Source organism: Choloepus didactylus, chromosome 2, assembly GCF_015220235.1.
Source record: "Choloepus didactylus isolate mChoDid1 chromosome 2, mChoDid1.pri, whole genome shotgun sequence".
Lineage (NCBI taxonomy): Eukaryota > Metazoa > Chordata > Mammalia > Pilosa > Megalonychidae > Choloepus > Choloepus didactylus.
This window is the reverse complement of record NC_051308.1, coordinates 182,247,440-182,267,858: the sequence shown is the minus strand read 5'-3', so window position 1 is coordinate 182,267,858 and position 20,419 is coordinate 182,247,440. Positions and strand designations below refer to the sequence as shown.

The 20,419-nt window shown below is 36.9% G+C and overlaps 1 protein-coding gene across 10 annotated transcripts in view; it reads right to left on the bottom strand.

The window, feature by feature from the left end:
- LOC119527217 (integrin subunit beta 3 binding protein) overlaps nt 1-20,419 on the bottom strand; it is a 172,823-nt gene that overhangs the window by 151,394 nt on the left and 1,010 nt on the right. The window contains exons 2-3 of one of the 10 annotated variants that reach the window (XM_037827040.1): nt 19,179-19,254; nt 18,222-18,300 (exon numbers count right to left, since the gene is read on the bottom strand). The exons of 8 other annotated variants lie outside the window; for them this stretch is intronic. The gene's annotated coding sequence lies outside the window, so the exon portion shown is untranslated. The remainder of the gene's footprint in view (nt 1-18,221; nt 18,301-19,178; nt 19,255-20,419) is intronic. One more of the 10 variants, XM_037827039.1, reaches the window with a different exon arrangement.

Sequence of the window (20,419 nt, the reverse complement as noted above, 5' to 3'; positions counted from 1 at the left end):
CATAAAATGTTTATGTAATTTTAAAATTAAAGAAAAGTTTCAAGAATAGTATAAAAATTCTTGTTATCCTTTAGAGATTTAACACTGTTTATATTTTATCCCATTTGTTTTATCATTCTCTATATATACATATATATTTATATATGCATTTTTATCTGAACCGTTTGAGAACAAGTTGGAGATACTGCATACCATGCAGTTTTTTTAAGCACAAGGGCACTGTTTTATATAATCACAATACAATTATCAAAATTAGGAAATCTATCATTCATACATTAACAATCCACATTCAAATTTTATAAAGATTCTTCATAACTAATTTTCCTCCAGTCCCAGGATCCAATCCATGATTACATTTAGAACTGAACCATCTCTTTTGTCTTAAACTCTTAAACTAGAACAGTTCCTCAATCTTTCTTTGCCTTTCTTAACCTTAACATTTTTGAAGAGTATAAGCCAGTTATTTTGGGGAATCCCTTAATTTGTGTTTACACAATATTTCCTCTTGACCAGATTATGCTTTTCTGGCATAAGCAGCAACAGAAGCAATGTTGTAACCATTTGAGGCATATATGTTTGTGTTGCAAAATAACCAGTATGAATTTTGATCATTAAGATGTTATCCACCAGGTTTCTCCAATGGAATAAATAAGAAAATATATGTAAATATCCTATTTCACACTACAATTACACCTAATAGTTTTAAGCAGCCAATGATTTTCTAACTTCATCATTCCTTCTATATTTATTAGTTAGTACTCTACTCCAAGGAAATGCTTTCCCTTCTCCTTTTACTTATTAATTTATTTGTTTTAATCACTATGGAATCATGATTTTTATTTTATCCAATGAATTATAATCCATTCCTATCATTATTTATTTTGATGTTTGAATTGTCCCAGATTTGGCCAGTGGGAATCCCTAAAAGCTGGTTCCAGTGTCCTTTCCATGTAAACTCGTAATTGTTTCAGCACTTCCTTACCTTTCAAAACAAAAAGATGTTCTCTTCCCCAGCCCAGGGGTCAACTTTTCTCTAATGAGACCTGGTTCTTTTTAGCAGACAATGGCATTCAGAAATAAAGATCTGGGCACTAGATGTGCTCATTGCTACTTTTGTCATTTCTTATAGTCCCTTTCAGTGGACAGAATTGGAACACACACATTTCGATTCTACCTGTATCTTTATATCTATATTTAAAAAGCCCATGCTGGAACGCACACTGCCCACACACATACAACACAGTTCTATCTACCTCTATCTTTATATTCTAAAAGCTCATTGTTCTAGTCTGCTAATGCTGCCAGAATGCAAAACACCAGAAATGGATCAGCTTTTATAAAGGGGATTTATTTGGTTACATAGTTACAGTCTTAAGGCCATAAAGTGTCCAAGGTAACACATCAGCAATCGGGTATCTTCACTGCAGGATGGCCAATGGTGTCCAGGAAACCTGTTAGCTGGGAATGCATGTGGTTGGCATCTACTCCAAAGCTCTGGATTCAAAATGGCTTTCTCCCAGTACGTTCCTCTCTAGGCTGTAGTTCCTCAAAAATGTCACTCTCAGTTGCTCTTGCGGCATTTGTCCTCTCTTAGTTTCTCCAGAGCAAAAGTCTGCTTTCAGTGGCCATCTTCAAACTGTCTCTCATCTGCAGCTACTCTCTCAGCTTCTGTGCATTCTTCAAAGTGTCCCCCTTGGCTGTAGCTCCTCTTCAGAATGTCACTCTCAGCTGCACTGCGTTCCTTCTGTTTGTCAGCTCATTTATATGGCTCCAGTGATTTAATTTAGACCCACCCTAATGGGTGGGGTAACACCTCCATGGAAATTATCCAATCAGAGTCATCACCCACTGTTGGGTGGGGTGCATCTCCACAGAAACACTCAAAGAACTACAATCTAATCAACACTTACACATCTGCCCACACAAGATTACATCAAAGATAATGGCATTTTGGGGGACATAATACATTCAAACCAGCACACTCATGATTTTATATTAACACCTCCAAAGCCAATTTAAGATATTTGAAATTCCCCCATCTAGCAGTGAGAAATCTGGCTCCCATTATCCTTAACACATTTACTCCTTTGTTCAAGCTTAGAATACAGAGAAACTAAGTTTCACAAGTGTGAACGATACCACTGTGGGGAAAAAAAAACCTATCTCCTAAGGTTCAATATTAGCCTCTTTTTTTTTTTTTTTAACATAGTTTATATACACAGTAAAAGGTACAAACCTTAAATATATGGTTGAACGAGTTTTAAAATGCATACTACCTCCTTGTAACCACCCCCACTCTTATCAAGATAAAAAAAATCTGAATCACCCAAGAAAGTTTCCTCAAGTTCTTTCCAAGTCCATCACCTCTATCACTTTTCTGATTTTTTCCATCATAGATTAGTTTTGCCTATTCTAGAATTTCATATAAATGGAACCATACAATACGTACTCTTTTGTGCCTAGCTGCTTTTGCTCAGCATGACAATGATGAAAATCATTCATATTGCCATGGATATCAGTAGGTCATGTATTTTTATTTTAATATTCCATTATATGAAAATGCTCCCATTTATTTACTCATTCTCCTGTTGATGGGTATCATGTTTGTTTTCAGTTTTTAGCTATTATAAGTAAAGTTTCTATGAACAATTTTTTTCAAGTTTTTTTTCTTAGTTATATTATATTCATTTCTCTTGAATAAATAAATATCTAGGATTGGAATTACTGGATCATAGGGTAGGCGTATATTTAACTTTATAAAAAAACTGCCAAACTATTTTCCAAAGTTATTTACCATTTAATAATTCTACTAGCAATGTATGAAAGTTCCACTTATTTTGCATCATGGTCAGTATTTGGTGCTGACAATCTTTTTCTATTTTAGCCATTCCACTGGGTATTAAATAGTATTTCATTATAGTTTTAACTTGCATTTCTCTGATGTCTAACAAGGTGCTTGTTGGTCATCTCTATATATCTTCTTTTATTAAATATTGGTTCAATTTGTAAGAGTTCTTTATATATCCTAGATATTCTTTGTCTGATACAAATTTTGTAAATATTTTCCCCCAGTCAACTGCCTAGCAATTCAGTTTCTTAACGGCTTCTTTTGATGAGCAGACATTTAAAATTCAGATGAAATTTATCAAGTTTTTCTTTTATGGTTATTGTGTCTTTTCTGAAATTGTAAAAATATTCTCATATTACTTCCTTCCAAAAAGTTTACCTTTCATATTTAGGACTATGATATATCTTAAAACAAATTCTAGATATGGTATAAGGTAGAGGTCAAGGTTTTGGATTTTCTTTTCCGTATGGTACCCCAGAACCATTTTTTGAAAACTTTTCTTTCAACCCATTAAATTGCTTTGGTACCTTTGTGAGTCTACTTCTGGACTTTCTACTCTGTTCCATTTATCTATTTGCCTGTCATTTTGCCCAAACTACATTCTTTTAATTATTACTAGTAGGTCTACTTAGTGGATTGTTTTAGTTTCCCAGGCTGCTTAAGCAAATACTATGAAATGGTTTGGCTTAAACAATGGGAATTTATTTGCTCATGGTTTTAAGGCCAGGAAATGTCCAAATCAAGGTATTTTCAAGGTGATGTTCCCTACTCAAAGACTGTGGTGTTCCTTAGCATCTCTGTCACATGGCAAGGCACATGGTGGCATCTACTGGTCTCCCCTTTTCTTCCAAGTTTCACTGAGTTCAGCTTCTTGATTCCATGGCTTTCTCTCTGTCTGAGTTTCATTTTCCTATAAGGTACTCCAGTAACAGGAGTGAGACCCATCCTGATTGAGGTGGGTCTTACCTTAACAGAAGTAGCCTCATCAAAAGGTCCTACTTACAACAGGTTCACACCCACAGAAATAGATTAAATTTAAGAACGTTTTTCTGGGGACATACAGCTTCAAACCACCATACTTCACCCTCTGGATGCCCCCCCCACCCCGAAACATGTTCTTTTATATGCAAAATACATTCACCCCATCAGAATATCCCAAAAGCCTTATGTCATTTCAGGAACAATGCTTAGTATAAGATCTCATCAAAATCAGTTATGAATGTGGTCCATTCTGGGACACATTTTCTGTCCCTCTGTGGACCTCTGAAACTTAGAGAACAAGTTATCTGCTTCCAATATGCAAGGGAAAGATAAGCATAGGCCAACATTTCCATTCCAGATGGGAGAAATTGGAAAGAAAACTGGGGTTACAGGTTCCCCCAAATTCTGAAGCTCTGCAAGGCATTCTCCATTAAATTTCAAGGTCCAATAGTCATCTATGGAAAGATGTTTTGTCCTCCAGGACAGATGAAGCAACAACTCCACCCCTTCCAAGCACTTGCAGGGCAGCCATGCTCTCCCCACACACTAAGATTAAGGCTCCACCCTCTCCAAGCATAGGAGCAGTAATCATATTCTTTGCAATCCCCGGGCACAGACCCAACCCTCTGAAAACACTGGGGTGGCAGCACTCCTCCTGGAAAACAGGGCAAAGGAACCCCCTTCCCCAGTGCTCGGGCAGACTCACCCTTTCCACACACATGGGTGGGCCTGCTGTCTTGGCCCAAGAAGATGTCTTTGGTTCAGACCCCAGCTTCCACAGTTCTGCCCTTGAAGTTATTTTTCCTCCAATCTGTCCCTTTTAGTCCAGGCTGGCAGGGTTCCATTCACACAAATCTCACACCCACAAAAAAAAAAAACCCGTTGACTTTGCATGTAGTTCTCAGGGGTTGAAACCATCAAGCAAAAGTACCTTCCACAAATCCTTCCCAGATAGCTGCATCTCCAATTCTGACTTCCCTTGAAATGGCTGACTGGTTCCATGTTCGGTTAAACCTTCACATGAAGCACTACTCTCTGGGAACTTGCTTTTCGGAAACTCCGATTTTTCCAAACCATCAATTTCTGGTCCTTTTTCTCTCATGTTTTACTATAAGCTGCAAGGAGAAACCAGGCTGCATTTTCTACATTTAGCTTGGAAATCTCCTCAGCTAAATATCCAAATCACTTTTAAATTCTGTCTTCCATCCAACATCAGAACTCAATTTTGCCAAGTTCTTGGCCATGTTAGAACAAGGATCGCCTTTCCTTCAGTTTCCAAAAACACATTCATCATTTTCTTCTCAGGTCTCATTGGAAGTACCTTTAGCATCCATATTTCTACCAACAGTCTCTTTAAAGCAATCTAGACCTTTTCTATCAAGCACCTCACAATACTTCCAGCCCTTACTCATTACACAATTCCAAAACCATTTCTACATTTTTGGTATTTGCAATAGCAGCAGTCCACTCTCCTGGTACCAAAATCTGTTTTAGTTTCCTAGGCTGCTCAAAATAGATACCATGAAATGGGTTGGGTTAAACAATGGGAATTTATTCACTCATCATTTTAAGGCCAGGAAAATGTCCAAATCAAGGCATCATCAAAATGATGCATTCTACCCGAAGATTGTGGCATTACTTGGCTCCTCTGTCACATGGTAAGGCATGGTATCTGCTGATCTCTCTCTTCTTTTCTGGTTTTCGTTGATTTCAGCTTCTTGCTTCTGTGGTTTTCTTTCTCTTTGTCTGAATTTCATTCTCCTACAAGGTACTCCAGTAATAGGAGTAAGACCCATCCTGATTGAGGTGGATCATACCTTAACAGAAATAGCCTCATCAAAAAGTCCTACTTATAATAGGTTCACACCAAACAATTTAAGAATATGTTTTTCTGGGGTATATACAGCTTCAAACCATCACATGTATATACTTCCAATTTTATCCTTCTTTTTCAAGAATGTTTTGGCTATCATGGGTCCTTTCCCTGTTTTTTTGTTTGTTTTTTTTTTACAGATTTTAAAATCTGTTTGTCAATTTCTACAAAAAGTTTGCTGGCATTATTACAGGAATAGCATTGAATCTAAAGTTCAATTGGAAAAAAATAATAGCTTAACAATATTGAGACTACCAATCAATACACCTGCCCCCATTTGTTTGTTTCTTCTTTAATTTCTTTATGCAACACTTTGTAAACTCCACTACAGAGGTCTTGCCTGTCTCATATCAAATGTATTATAAGTATTGTTAATGTAATTGTATATGGAAAATTTTAAAATTCAATTTCTAGGTGTTAATTACTAAAATATATAGAATTGATATTTTAAAAAAATCTTTACTGTGGTAACATATATACAACACAAAATTTTCTGTTTTAACCACACTCACGTGTACAATTCAGAAATTGCCTTCACAATACTGTGTTACCATCACCACTATCCGTTACCAAAACATTTTCATCATCCTAAAGAGAGTATCTGTACCCATTAACAATACCTTCCCATTCTGAAACACCCCCCTCTCTCTAGCCCTTGGTAACCTATATTTCACTTGCTGTCTCTAAGAATTTACATATTCTAGGTAGTTCATATAAGTAGAATCATAATATCTGTCCCTTTATGTCTGGCTTATTCCAGACTAAACATGATGTCTTCAAGGTTCATGCGTGTTGTAGCAAGTATCAGAAGTCATCCCTCTTTATGGCTGAATATTCCACTGTATGTATATAACACATTTGGATTATCCATTCATCTGCTGATGGACACTTGGTTGTTTACATGTTTTGGCTATTGTGAATAATGCTGCCATTAACAATGGTGAATGGTCACTATCACTTTTTCCCTTCCAACAGTTATGTATTTTACTTCTTGTGATCTGTTGAACAGAAGTATTAAGAGTGCACATCCTTACCTTGTTCCCAATTTTAGAAAAAGTATTCAGAATTAAGTATGATATTACTTGTAGGATTTTCACAGGAATGAGAAGTTCCTTCCTAAACCAAGTTTGCTGAAAGGTTTTATTTTTAATCATGGAAGTGTGTGTTCTTTGTACTATTATTGTGATGATGCCCTTTATTCTCCTGTTTTTACACTGGTTGATTTTAAAATAGTAAGTCTTTCTGGGATAGGCCCAACTTGGGCATGATGTACTGCCTCTTTTACACACTCAGCTGGATAAGATTTGCTAATATTTTGTTACATATTTTTGCATCTATGCTTATAAAATATTATTTGTCAGTAATTTTCTTGTAAACTTTTATCATATTTTGGTATCAGGGTTATGGTGGCATCAGCACTACTAGGATAAAATGAGTTGGGACGTATTGCCTTCTCTGTTTTCTGAAAGCGTTGGTGTAATATTTTTAGTGTTACTTTTTTAAACACATCACAGAATTAACCAGTAAAACCATCAGATTTTGTGAGCAAGTTTTTGGTAATGAATTCTATTTCCTTAACAGGTACTCTGATTTTCTATTCCATCTTGTGTCAGTTTCAGTATGTTGTATTTTTCAAGGAATCTGTCATTTTCATCTAAGTGGTCAAGTTTATTAGCACAAATTTTTAAATACTATTATCTTTTTAATGTCTATATGATCTATAATAATATTGTCTCTTTCAATTTGGATATTGATAATTTGTGTTTTCTCTCTTGTTGGAAAGTTATGTCTAATTTCCCATTCTTTTCTTTCAATGTATCTTTATATTTCAAGTTTGTTGTATGTAGACTTTAAAGAGCTGGGTCTTGTTTTTTTTTTTTTAATCTAGTCTGATACTGACTTCCTTTTCACTGACGTCTTTTACTCCACTTAGATTTAATATAACTATTTTATGGTTGAGTCTACCATTTTGCTACTTGTTTTCTATTTTCCCCATCTGTTTTCTGTTCCCCTGTTCTTTACCTGCCTTGTTAATAGAATATTTTATAGTGTATCATTTCAAACCCTGTCTTTGATTTTTTAGGTATTCTTTGTATCTTTTTAGAGGCTACTCTGGGGATTACAATATGCCTCTTTAATTTTTCACAGCCTATTTAGAGTTAAGACAGTATCACTTAATGTAAAATTTAAGAATCTTGCAACATTATGGTTCCATTCCCTCTGCTCTTGCGCTATTGCTGTTATACATATTATGTCTACATGTTATAAACCCCACAGTAATGTTATCATTTTTGCTTTAAACATTCAAATGTTTTCAAGAAATAAGAGCAAAAAGATATATAATCTTTTATGCTTATCCTCCTGTCTGGTATTCTTCTTTACTTCTTTTACATCCAAGTTTTCATCTGCCATTTCCCTTCAGCCCAAAGAACTTCCCTTAGCATTTCTTTTTTTTTTTTTTTTTTTAATCATCATTTTATTGAGATATGTTCACATACCACGCAGTCATACAAAACAAATTGTACTTTCGATTGTTTACAGTACCATTACATAGTTGTACATTCATCACCTAAATCAATCCCTGACACCTTCATTAGCACACACACAAAAATAACAAGAATAATAATTAGAGTGAAAAAGAGCAATTGAAGTAAAAAAGAACACTGGGTACCTTTGTCTGTCTGTTTCCCTCCCCTACTTTTCTACACATCCATCCATAAACTAGACAAAGTGGTGTTTGGTCCTTATGGCTTTCCCAATCCCATTGTCACCCCTCATAAGCTACATTTTTATACAACTGTCTTCGAGATTCATGGGTTCTGGGTTGTAGTTTGATAGTTTCAGGTATCCACCACCAGCTACCCCAATTCTTTAGAACCTAAACAGGGTTGTCTAAAGTGTGCATAAGAGTGCCCACCAGAGTGACCTCTCGGCTCCTTTTGGAATCTCTCTGCCACTGAAGCTTATTTCATTTCCTTTCACATCCCCCTTTTGGTCAAGAAGATGTTCTCCGTCCCACGGTGCCAGGTCTACATTCCTCCCTGGGAGTCATATTCCACGTTGCCAGGGAGATTCACTTCCCTGGGTGTCTGATCCCACGTAGGGGGGAGGGCAGTGATTTCACCTTTCAAGTTGGCTTAGCCAGAGAGAGAGGGCCACATCTGAGCAACAAAGAGGCATTCAGGAGGAGACTCTTAGGCACAAATACAGGGAGGCCTAGCCTCTCCTTTGCAGCAACCGTCTTCCCAAGGGTAAAACTTATGGTAGAGGGCTCAGCCCATCAAACCACCAGTCCCCTATGTCTGTGGTCATGTTAGCAACCATGGAGGTGGGGTAGGCGAATACCCCTGCATTCTCCACAGGCTCCTCAAGGGGGCACTACATCTTTTCTTTTTTTTTTTTTTTCCCCTTGTTTGTCTTTTTTCTTTTTTTTTTTTTTTTTTTTTTTTTAACTTTCCCTTCTTTTTTCAAATCACCTGTATGAAAAAAAAAGTTAAAAAGAAAACAAACATACAATAAAAGAGCATTTCAAAGAGACCATAGCAAGGGAGTAAGAAAAAGACAACTAACCTAAGATAACTGCTTAACTTCCAACATGTTCCTACTTTACCCCAAGAAAGTTACATAATATAGCAACATTTCAGTGAACTTGTTCCTACTACAACCATCAGAAATTAACAGACCATAGTCATTTCTGGGCATCCCCAGAACGTTAAATAGCTTATCTGTTCTTCCTGGATTATTGTTCCCCCTTCCTTAATTGCTCTCTACTGCTAGTTCCCCTACATTCTACATTATAAACCATTTGTTTTACATTTTTCAAAGTTCACATTAGTGGTAGCATATAATATTTCTCTTTTTGTGCCTGGCTTATTTCGCTCAGCATTATGTCTTCAAGGTTCATCCATGTTGTCATATGTTTCACCAGATCGTTCCTTCTTACTGCCGCGTAGTATTCCATCGTGTGTATATACCACATTTTATTTATCCACTCATCTGTTGAAGGACATTTGGGTTGTTTCCATCTCTTGGCAATTGTGAATAATGCTGCTATGAACATTGGCGTGCAGATATCTGTTCGTGTCAAAGCTTTCCGATCTTCCGGGTATATACCGAGGAGTGCAATCGCTGGATCGAATGGTAGCTCTATATCTAGTTTTCTAAGGAACTGCCAGACTGACTTCCAGAGTGGCTGAACCATTATACAGTCCCACCAACAATGAATAAGAGTTCCAATTTCTCCACATCCCCTCCAGCATTTGTAGTTTCCTGTTTGTTTAATGGCAGCCATTCTAACCGGTGTTAGATGGTATCTCATTGTGGTCTTAATTTGCATCTCTCTAATAGCTAGTGAAGCTGAACATTTTTTCATGTGTTTCTTGGTCATTTGTATTTCCTCTTCAGAGAACTGTCTTTTCATATCTTTTGCCCATTTTATAATTGGGCTGTCTGTACTATTGTCATTGAGTTGTAGGATTTCTTTGTATATGCAAGATATCAGTCTTCTGTCAGATACATGGTTTCCAAAAATTTTTTCCCATTGAGTTGGCTGCCTCTTTACCTTTTTGAGAAATTCCTTTGAGGTGCAGAAACTTCTAAGCTTGAGGAGTTCCCATTTATCTATTTTCTCCTTTGTTGCTTGTGCTTTGGGTGTAAAGTCTAGGAAGTGGCCTCCTAATACAAGGTCTTGAAGATGTTTTCCTACATTATCTTCTAGGAGTTTTATGGTACTTTCTTTTATATTGAGATCTTTGGTCCATTTTGAGTTAATTTTTGTGTAGGGGGTGAGGTAGGGGTCCTCTTTCATTCTTTTGGATATGGATATCCAACTCTCCCAGCCCCATTTGTTGAAAAGACCATTATGGCTCAGTTCGGTGACTTTGGGGGCCTTATCAAAGATCAGTCGGCCATAGATCTGAGGGTCTATCTCTGAATTCTCAATTCGATTCCATTGATCTATATGTCTATCTTTGTGCCAGTACCATGCTGTCTTGGCAGCTGTGGCTTTATAATAAGCTTCAAAGTCAGGGAGTGTAAGTCCTCCCACTTCGTTTTTCTTTTTTAGAGTGTCTTTAGCAATTCGAGGCATCTTCCCTTTCCAAATAAATTTGATAACTAGCTTTTCCAAGTCTGCAAAGTAGGTTGTTGGAATTTTGATTGGGATTGCATTGAATCTGTAGATGAGTTTGGGTAGAATTGACATCTTAATGACATTTAGCCTTCCTATCCATGAACATGGAATATTTTTCCATCTTTTAAGGTCCCCTTCTATTTCTTTTAGTAGAGTTATGTAGTTTTCTTTGTATAGGTCTTTTACATCTTTGGTTAAGTTGATTCCTAGGTACTTGATTTTTTTAGTTGCTATTGAAAATGGTATCTTTTTCTTGAGTGTCTCTTCAGTTTGTTCATTTCTAGCATATAGAAACATTACTGACTTATGTGCATTAATCTTGTATCCCGCTACTTTGCTAAATTTGTTTATTAGCTCTAGTAGGTGTATCGTTGATTTCTCAGGGTTTTCTAGATATAAGATCATATCATCTGCAAACAATGACAGTTTTACTTCTTCTTTTCCAATTTGGATGCCTTTTATTTCTTTGTCTTGCCGGATTGCCCTGGCTAGCACTTCCAGCACAATGTTGAATAACAGTGGTGACAGCGGGCATCCTTGTCTTGTTCCTGATCTTAGAGGGAAGGCTTTCAGTCTCTCACCATTGAGTACTATGCTGGCTGTGGGTTTTTCATATATGCTCTTTATCATGTTGAGGAAGTTTCCTTCAATTCCTACCTTTTGAAGTGTTTTTATCAAAAAGGGATGTTGGATTTTGTCAAATGCTTTTTCAGCATCTATTGAGATGATCAATTGATTTTTCCCTTTCGAGTTTTTAATGTGTTGTAATACATTGATTGTTTTTCTTATGTTGAACCATCCTTGCATGCCTGGAATGAACCCCACATGGTCATGGTGTATGATTTTTTTAATGTGTCTTTGGATTCGATTTGCAAGTATTTTGTTGAGGATTTTTGCATCTATATTCATTAGGGAGATTGGCCGGTAGTTTTCCTTTTTTGTAGCATCTTTGCCTGGTTTTGGTATTAGATTGATGTTAGCTTCATAAAATGAGTTAGGTAGTGTTCCATTTTTTTCAATGTTTTGAAAGAGTTTGAGTAAGATTGGTGTCAGTTCTTTCTGGAAAGTTTGGTAGAATTCCCCTGTGAAGCCATCTGGCCCTGGGCATTTATTTGTGGGAAGATTTTTGATGACTGATTGGATCTCTTTGCTTGTGATGGGTTGGTTGAGGTCTTCTATTTCTTCTCTGGTCAGTCTAGGTTGTTCATATGTTTCCAGGAAATTGTCCATTTCTTCTACATTATCCAGTTTGTTGCCATACAGTTGTTCATAATATCCTCTTATAATTTTTTTAATTTCTTCAGGATCTGCAGTTATGTCACCTTTTTCATTCATTATTTTGTTTATATGGGTCTTCTCTCTTTTTGATTTTGTCAGTCTAGCTAGGGGCTTGTCAATCTTGTTGATCTTCTCAAAGAACCAACTTTTGGTGATATTTATCCTTTCTATTGTTTTTTTGTTCTCTATGTCATTTATTTCTGCTTTAATCCTTGTTATTTCTTTTCTTCTACTTGGTTTAGGATTGGTTTGCTGTTCATTTTCTAGCTTCTTCAGTTGATCCATTAGTTCTTTGATTTTGGCTCTTTCTTCCTTTTTAATATATGCGTTTAGTGCTATAAATTTCCCCCTTAGCACTGCTTTTGCTGCATCCCATAGGTTTTGGTATGTTGTGTTCTCATTTTCATTCGTCTCTATATATTTAGCAATTTCTCTTGCTATTTCTTCTTTAACCCACTGATTGTTTAGGAGTGTGTTGTTTAACCTCCAGGTATTTGTGAATTTTCTAAGTCTCTGATGGTTATTGACTTCTAATTGTATTCCATTGTGGTCAGAGAATGTGCTTTGAATGATTTCAATCTTTTTAAATTTATTGAGGCTTGTTTTATGTCCCAGCATATGATCTATTCTGGAGAAAGTTCCGTGAGCACTAGAAAAGTATGTGTATCCTGGTGATTTGGGATGTAATGTCCTGTACATGTCTGTTAAATCTAATTCATTTATCAGATTGTTTAGGTTTTCAATTTCCTTATTGGTCTTCTGTCTGGTTGATCTATCTATAGGAGAGAGTGATGTGTTGAAGTCTCCCACAATTATTGTGGAAACATCAATTGCTTCCTTTAGTTTTGCCAATGTTTCTCTCATGTATTTTGTGGCACCTTGATTGGGTGCATAGACATTTACGATTGTTATTTCTTCTTGCTGAATTGCCCCTTTTATTAGTATGTAGTGGCCTTCTTTGTCTCTCAAAACATCCCTGCATTTGAAGTCTATTTTATCTGAGATTAATATTGCTACACCTGCTTTCTTTTGGCTGTAGCTTGCATGAAATATTTTTTTCCATCCTTTCACTTTCAATTTCTTTGTGTCCCTGTGTCTAAGATGAGTCTCTTGTATGCAACATATTGATGGTTCATTTTTTTTGATCCATTCTGCGAATCTATATCTTTTAATTGGGGAGTTTAATCCATTTACATTCAACGTTAAAACCGTGAAGGCATTTCTTGAATCGGCCATCTTATCCTTTGGATTATGTTTGCCATATTTTTCCCTCTCTCTATTAATATCCTTTATTGTACCCATACCGAATCTCTTTAGTACTGAACCTTTCTCCAAGTCTCTCTGTCCTGTCTTTGTTTCTCTGTCTGTAGGGCTCCCTTTAGTATCTCCAGTAGGGCAGGTCTCTTGTTAGCAAATTCTCTCAGCATTTCTTTGTCTGTGAAAAATTTAAGCTCTCCCTCAAATTTGAAGGAGAGCTTTGCTGGATAAAGTATTCTTGGCTGGAAATTCCTCTCTCTCAGAATTTTAAATATATCGTGCCATTGCCTTCTCGCCTCCATGGTGGCTGCTGAGTAGTCACTACTTAGTCTTATGCTGTTTCCTTTGTATGTGGTGAATTGCTTTTCTCTTGCTGCTTTCAGAACTTGCTCCTTCTCTTCTATGTTTGACAGTGTGATCAGTATATGTCTCGGAGTGGGTTTTTTTGGATTTATTCTATTTGGAGTTCGCTGAGCATTTATGATTTGTGTATTTATGTTGTTTAGAAGATTTGGGAAGTTTTCCCCAACAATTTCTTTGAATACTCTTCCTAGACCTTTACCCTTTTCTTCCCCTTCTGGGACACCAATGAGTCTTATATTCGGACGCTTCATATTATCTATCATATCCCTGAGGTCCATTTCGAGTTTTTCAATTTTTTTCCCCATTCTTTCTTTTATGCTTTCATTTTCCATTCTGTCATCTTCCAGGTCACTGATTCGTTGTTCAACTTCCTCTAGTCTTGTACTATGAGTGTCCAGAATCTTTTTAATTTGGTCAACAGTTTCTTTAATTTCCATAAGATCATCCATTTTTTTATTTAGTCTTGCAATGTCTTCTTTATGCTCTTCTAGGGTCTTCTTGATTTCCTTCATATCCCGTACTAGGGTCTCATTGTTCATCTTTAGTTCTTTGAGTAGCTGCTCTAGGTGTGTCTCTTCTGGTCTTTTGATTTGGGTGCTTGGGCTTGGGTTATCCATATCGTCTGGTTTTTTCATATGCTTTATAATTTTCTGTTGTTTTTGGCCTCGTGGCATTTGCTGTCCTTGATAGGGTTCTTTTAGGGTTTGTAGACCAGTTGAAGTCCTTATCTCTAATTTATCAGATCTACAGCTTCGTGGAGTACACTTTCTCTAACTAACCAGCAGGTGGCGTCCACGAGCCACCTGTTCTCCACAAGCCAGATCTCCCCTGCTTAGCCTTTTTGGTGAGTGGGGGAGTGAGTCTTGTGGGGCCCAATTGGTGTCCCAAGCTTGCGTGTGTAGTTGGTGTTGCCTGCCCTGTATGTGGGGCGTGTTTCTGGGCAGTCGGGGAGGGGGGGTGGCCCTAACAATCAAATCTCCCTGATGATCCTAGAGTTTTAAAGCTACTGCAATAGTCTAATCCTTCAGTTCAGTCCTGCCACAGTTTGTCTCTGCCACTGACCCACAAGTCTTTGGTATTGGCGTATGGCTCCTGAGACTTGCAAGTGGGCCCCTCTTCCAGGCTGTGCACCCCGGGTCCTCTGTTGAGGGATGACTGTGCTATGTCACAGGTGAGTGCCGTCCCCCCAGGGCAGTTCTGGGCTGCTGGGCTGTGTTGGGAGGCTCCCAGTCTGCTCAAATGATGGCTGAATGGGGCTCTGTTAATTCACACTGCTCCCCCTTCCCAGCTCCGGGACATTCAGCTGAGGTTGCAGGGAAGGCTAATGTCCACGCCCAGTTTTGTGGTGTGTGCCTGTTATTTGAAGCACTTCCGTCACACTGGGTTGTCTGGGGCAGCTCTGGGCTATGGGGCTGGCGATGGGCAGGAGTGTTTCCTGTCCACCAGGATGGTGGCTGTGAGCGGACACCCCCCTTTTCTTGGGAAGTTGTGTTGTTTAGTGAATTTTCTCAGCCACTGGATTATTGCCTTTTGTCTCAGAGCTCTCTTAGTTCTGCTCTTGACTTGACGTGCCCAAATTTCAATTCTTTGAAGCTTTCTGTATTGAGCTTCTTAGAGTAATTGTTTTAGAAAAAGCAAAAAGGATTTAAAAAAAAAAAAAAAAAAAAAAAAAAAAAAAAACGGCCCTCCTCAGAGATCTAATGGGTTATTGAAATGCTAATAGACAAAGCAGCCAGGGCCATTAAGGAAAGGTGCCCTGGGCAGAGAGATCAGCCTTGCTTCGGGATTTGCATATGCGCCTCAAGGCCTGATCTCCGCCCTTCCCCTTTCTGTGTTCACCAGAACTCCAAAAATCCTCTGCTTTTACTTTGGAGCTTCTCGTGTTGTTTTCCTTCTATGCCCGTCTCCTCTCTGCTGGGCTGGCTGCTCTCAGAGTCTCTGGTGTCTGGCCTCAGTCTATCTATGGTTGGAGTTTGAATCAGTAGAATGAGTTTCCGATGAGAGCAGCCACTGCAATTCTCCCTTCTCCTTCCTGGAGCTGACAGCCCCTCCTCCCCCGGGACTGAGCCTGGCAGGGAGGGGCGCGGGTCCCCTGGCCGCAAAAACTTACAGATTTCGGTGATCTCAGCAGTTCCACGTTTTCATGAGTGTTGTATGAAGTATGCCCAAAGACAGATTGCTCTGTGGTGTCCAGTCCACGCAGTTCCTGGCTTTTTACCTACTTTCCTGGAGGAGTAACTAAAACATACAGCTCACCAGTCTGCCATCTTGCCCCGCCTCTCCCCTTAGCATTTCTTGTAGGCAAGTCTGCTGGTTACAGATTTTCTTAATTTCACCTTTTATTTTGAAGGATAGTTTCTCCAATTAAAGAATTCTGGGATGACAGGTTTTTGCTTTTGTTTTTTGGTACTCTAAAAATGGTCTTCTGACCTCCATTATTTCTGATGAGACATCAGCTTTCATTTGAATAGTCTCCCCTACATGTAGTGTCAATTTTCTCTGGTTGCTTTTAAGATTTGCTCATTTTTGGTTTTATCAGTTTGACTATGTATGTATATATACACATATGTATAAACATACACACATAGTTTTAATTTTCATTGACATTTGCTGAGTTTCTTGGATCTGTAAGTTTATGTTTTTCATCAAAACTGGGAAAATTTAGGGGCCATAATTTCTTGAAATACATATTTTTTGCTCCATTCCCTTTCTCTTCTGTTTCTAGGATTCTTATTACACATTAGACCATTTGATATTGTCCCATAAGTCATTAAAGCTTTATTTTTTTCCATAATTTTCAATTAGATCATTTCTATTATACTATCTTCAAGCTCACTGACCTTTTCTTCTGCTATGAAGCACATAATGAATTTTTTCATATTAAATATTACACTTTTCAAATAAAGAATTTCCATTTGCTTTTTAATAATTTGTTTCTTTTCTGAGACTCCCCATGTTTTCTTTGTGATCATTTTTCCTTTAAATTCTTGAATATATTTATTACAGCTGTTTTAAAATCTTTGTCTACTAATTCCAAAATCTGGGTCATCTTAGTGTTAATTTCAATTAGCCACTTTTTCTCTTAATGATGGATCACATTTTGTTTCTTTGCATGTCCAATTTTACTGAATGCTAGAAAACTGAAGATTATTTGACATAGGAATTCTGTTACCTTCCTCTTAACAGTGTTGAGTTTTGTTCTAGCAGGCAGTTAACTTGACTAAATTCAGACTCTAAGCTCTGTCTCCCCTGTGATGGACAGCAACTGAAATCCCTGCTCAGTTCTTTCAGCATTTAGCTGTTGTTTCCTGCCAGACTTCATGGGATCTTCCCTGCTCATGTAGAGTTCAAGGATCTGCCAAGTGTTTGGAAAGTTTACACCAAGATTTTGGGGCTACCCTTTCTGTGGCTCCCCTCTTTTCAGAATTTTCCTTTTATTTTTTGGTAATCTCCTGATTCCTAAAGCTAGTAAAACTATAACTTTTTCATTGAGTTCTAGCTGCATTATACCACATGGACTGCCCTTGGGGAAAAAAAAAAAAACTATACATATAAATGCAAATCTTACCCATTGAGTTCTCTCAAATTTCTACCTGCTTATAGTTGCTCTCCGGAGCTTTGAGTAGTTGTTTTTCATGTTTTGTCCAGAATTTATTATTGTTATCTATAGGAAGTTTAGTCCAAAATACGCTATTTTGACATTACTGACAGTGGAACTCCATCTATAGAGTTTTTACACACACACACACACACACACACACACACACACAATCTAAACATTCTAATTATCCTAGTTTAACATCTGCCAGGTCATTTTTGAGACGTCTCTTTTTACTGGCTAATTTTTGTGATTCAATTTTATATTTCTTAAACATTTTGTACAATTGTCATGTCTTATCTCTGAAAATTCTATTTTGTAAAGTCCTTGGGATCCAAAAATGTGATTATGTGTTTTAACACATAATAATGGTGGGGGGTTTTTCCCCGTTTGTGTTTGGTTACCTGTGATTTGGGGATATTTGGATAATCTTAATCTGTGGAAAAACTGGAGGCCTAAATTGAGGATGCTATCCTCTAAAGATACACATTTGCTTCCATCACTAGTCAAGGGATCCATAAAAAATCCAGGATCGTTTTAGTTTTCTTCTCAGCTTAACAGCAAAGTCTCAAGCTTAACTCTCTTCTCTGGCCTTTATGCCAAAGGCTAAGTCAGTGAAAAACAACACTGACATCAATATTTATACTTAGGGCAACCCTGCCTTTCATATTCTTCATGCTTACATCTAGTACTAATATTCTTCTTTTAAAAACGCAGGATACTTATAAGTAAAAGAATTTACAGAACTTTGAAAATCTATCATAATTCAAAGGATGTTTATAAACAGTTAGCTTTTACTTGGCTTGACATCATTTCATCCCCATTTCTTCATAATTTGTCCACAACAATAAAAATCAATGTATTTGGCATTAGTACCAGCATGACTACAAACCCAAATAGGTGCAATGAAACAGCTCAACAACAGTGGTTACAAGATCCAGAATATGCTTCTATTCATTTTTCCTTGATCACTGTAAAAAGAGCACATTTTAAAGTTCTCTCAGAAAACTCTCCGATTGTTTGAACACACCAGCAGTACAGATCCCACATTGAGAAATACTATTATTTCTGCCACACAATGCAATGCCAACTTTATAACCTTAGCTCAGTCTACAGCTTGGAACAGAATAAAATTAACTCTCACAGGAATAAATCAAATGTCCTTGGCTGAATAAGCATGATTGTCTATGCTAATTAGAAACACTAAGCAGGTGATACTAGGAAGGTTTATATAGAATATGTAAGAAAAAAAAAGCACTAGAATGGGATTTGATTATTTAGAGCAGGGGCTATTATAAAGGTATGTTTGATTTTAGTATTATGAAAATATAATCCCGATGTGAAATTTGTCTATATAGAATATAATCATTTAACATTCAATTAATAAATATTTATTGAGCAACTATTTTATCAACAAGAATACTGAGTAACAATCTACAGCATCACACAGCCAGTTAAGTAGCAGATCCAAGACTGAAACCCTGGTTTGTTTTACTCCAAAGTCCACTTCAAATCTTAAAAAAAAAGTGTCAAGGTTTCAACCCAGGTAGAGAAACGGTGGTGCCACTAATAAAATGAGCTATACAGTAAAAACAGCAAGTTTGGATAGGAAGATGATTACCCTAATGAAACCAAGAGCAGCAATTATCCAATTAATCTGTTGCCCAATTCCAAAATAGGACCAAAGAGAAGGGGGAGAAAACTATACTTATTGAGAACTTAATTCAAGATGGGCAATCTCCAAGTTCTTTTAAAAACATTTTAAATAGCATCTGAGGCATACTAAAGAACATATGTGAGATGTATAGATTATGAAGTATATTAAGAAAACAAGCACCCATAAACTCACCAAACAATTTAAGACTAGATCATTATCAGTATGGTTGGGTACACCTGTATGCTCCTTCTTTAGCCCATCTGTGTCTCTAAAAGGCAATCATTAAAATGAATTTTGAACTGATCATTTCTCTGCTTTTTTCCTTAATAATCTTATCACATACATACATATCCCTAAATAAGTTTGCTTTTGGTTGTTCTTAAGTATTATAAAAACATACACTGTATCTAGTCTTCTAAAAATTGCTTCTTTCACTCATTCTTAAGATTCGTCCATCTGCTCTACTGTCACTGGACACTTGCTCTTTCCTATTTATTTCAGATTCATTTAGGCCACATATATTTTCATAATTCCCCATTACTGTATTGAGTTTCTTCCTGGTAAGGTTCAAAGAAATTAGAAACTAAATTACACTCTCCCATAAGTTATATTACACAATTAACCTTGCAAGTACATACCAAAAAATCATCTCAACAACACATAAAACTATTCCACCTTCATAAATAACTTGTCAAAATGACGATTTGCACCACTCCCATGTGTGACCTTAAAATTTGCTACACTTAAAAAATAAAAGTTTATTAACAATGATGGAGATCTTCTACTAAAATGCTATTATGCTTTATGTACTATTTAAGTGCATAAGACCCCTAATATGGTCTTAAATCACTTTGCTAAAACATATAAACAGTGAATTTGCTATATATTTGAGATGTAACCTCAAGATGAGGCATTTATTGACAAAATATATTTACCTTAGACTCTCCTAATATAACATGTACCTGTTGATATGTTAAGAAAACAGTTGTCAGAAAGTTCCATTTTTAGTAGTTTTTTTGGTTCCCCGCTAACTCTAACAAAATGGGAACATAGTTCAGGTTATATCACCACTTACGCAAATACACTTGAGTTTGTTTCCTTTATATTCCTACTTAAGGGGGGTTTTGCTACACTAGTCTTGCAGCTTTGTATGTGCAGTAACAGTTCTTTTTCTAGTGCAACAGTCAGGAGACAAGTCGTTTTACTTAATTCAGGCAAAAGGAAAAACTCAATAATCCCTAACTTTTAAGGGTATAAGTAAAAGATACAGTTTTGATACCAGTGTGTAGGACACCATATTAGGTGCTGAGACTCTGTCACTTAAACAGTGAGTCATGGTCAAATAACTTACTCTTTCTAAACCTCAGTTTCTTATCTGCAGAGTAAAGACAATAGCAGCCCTAACCTCCTAAGGTCCTTTTTAGGATTCAGTC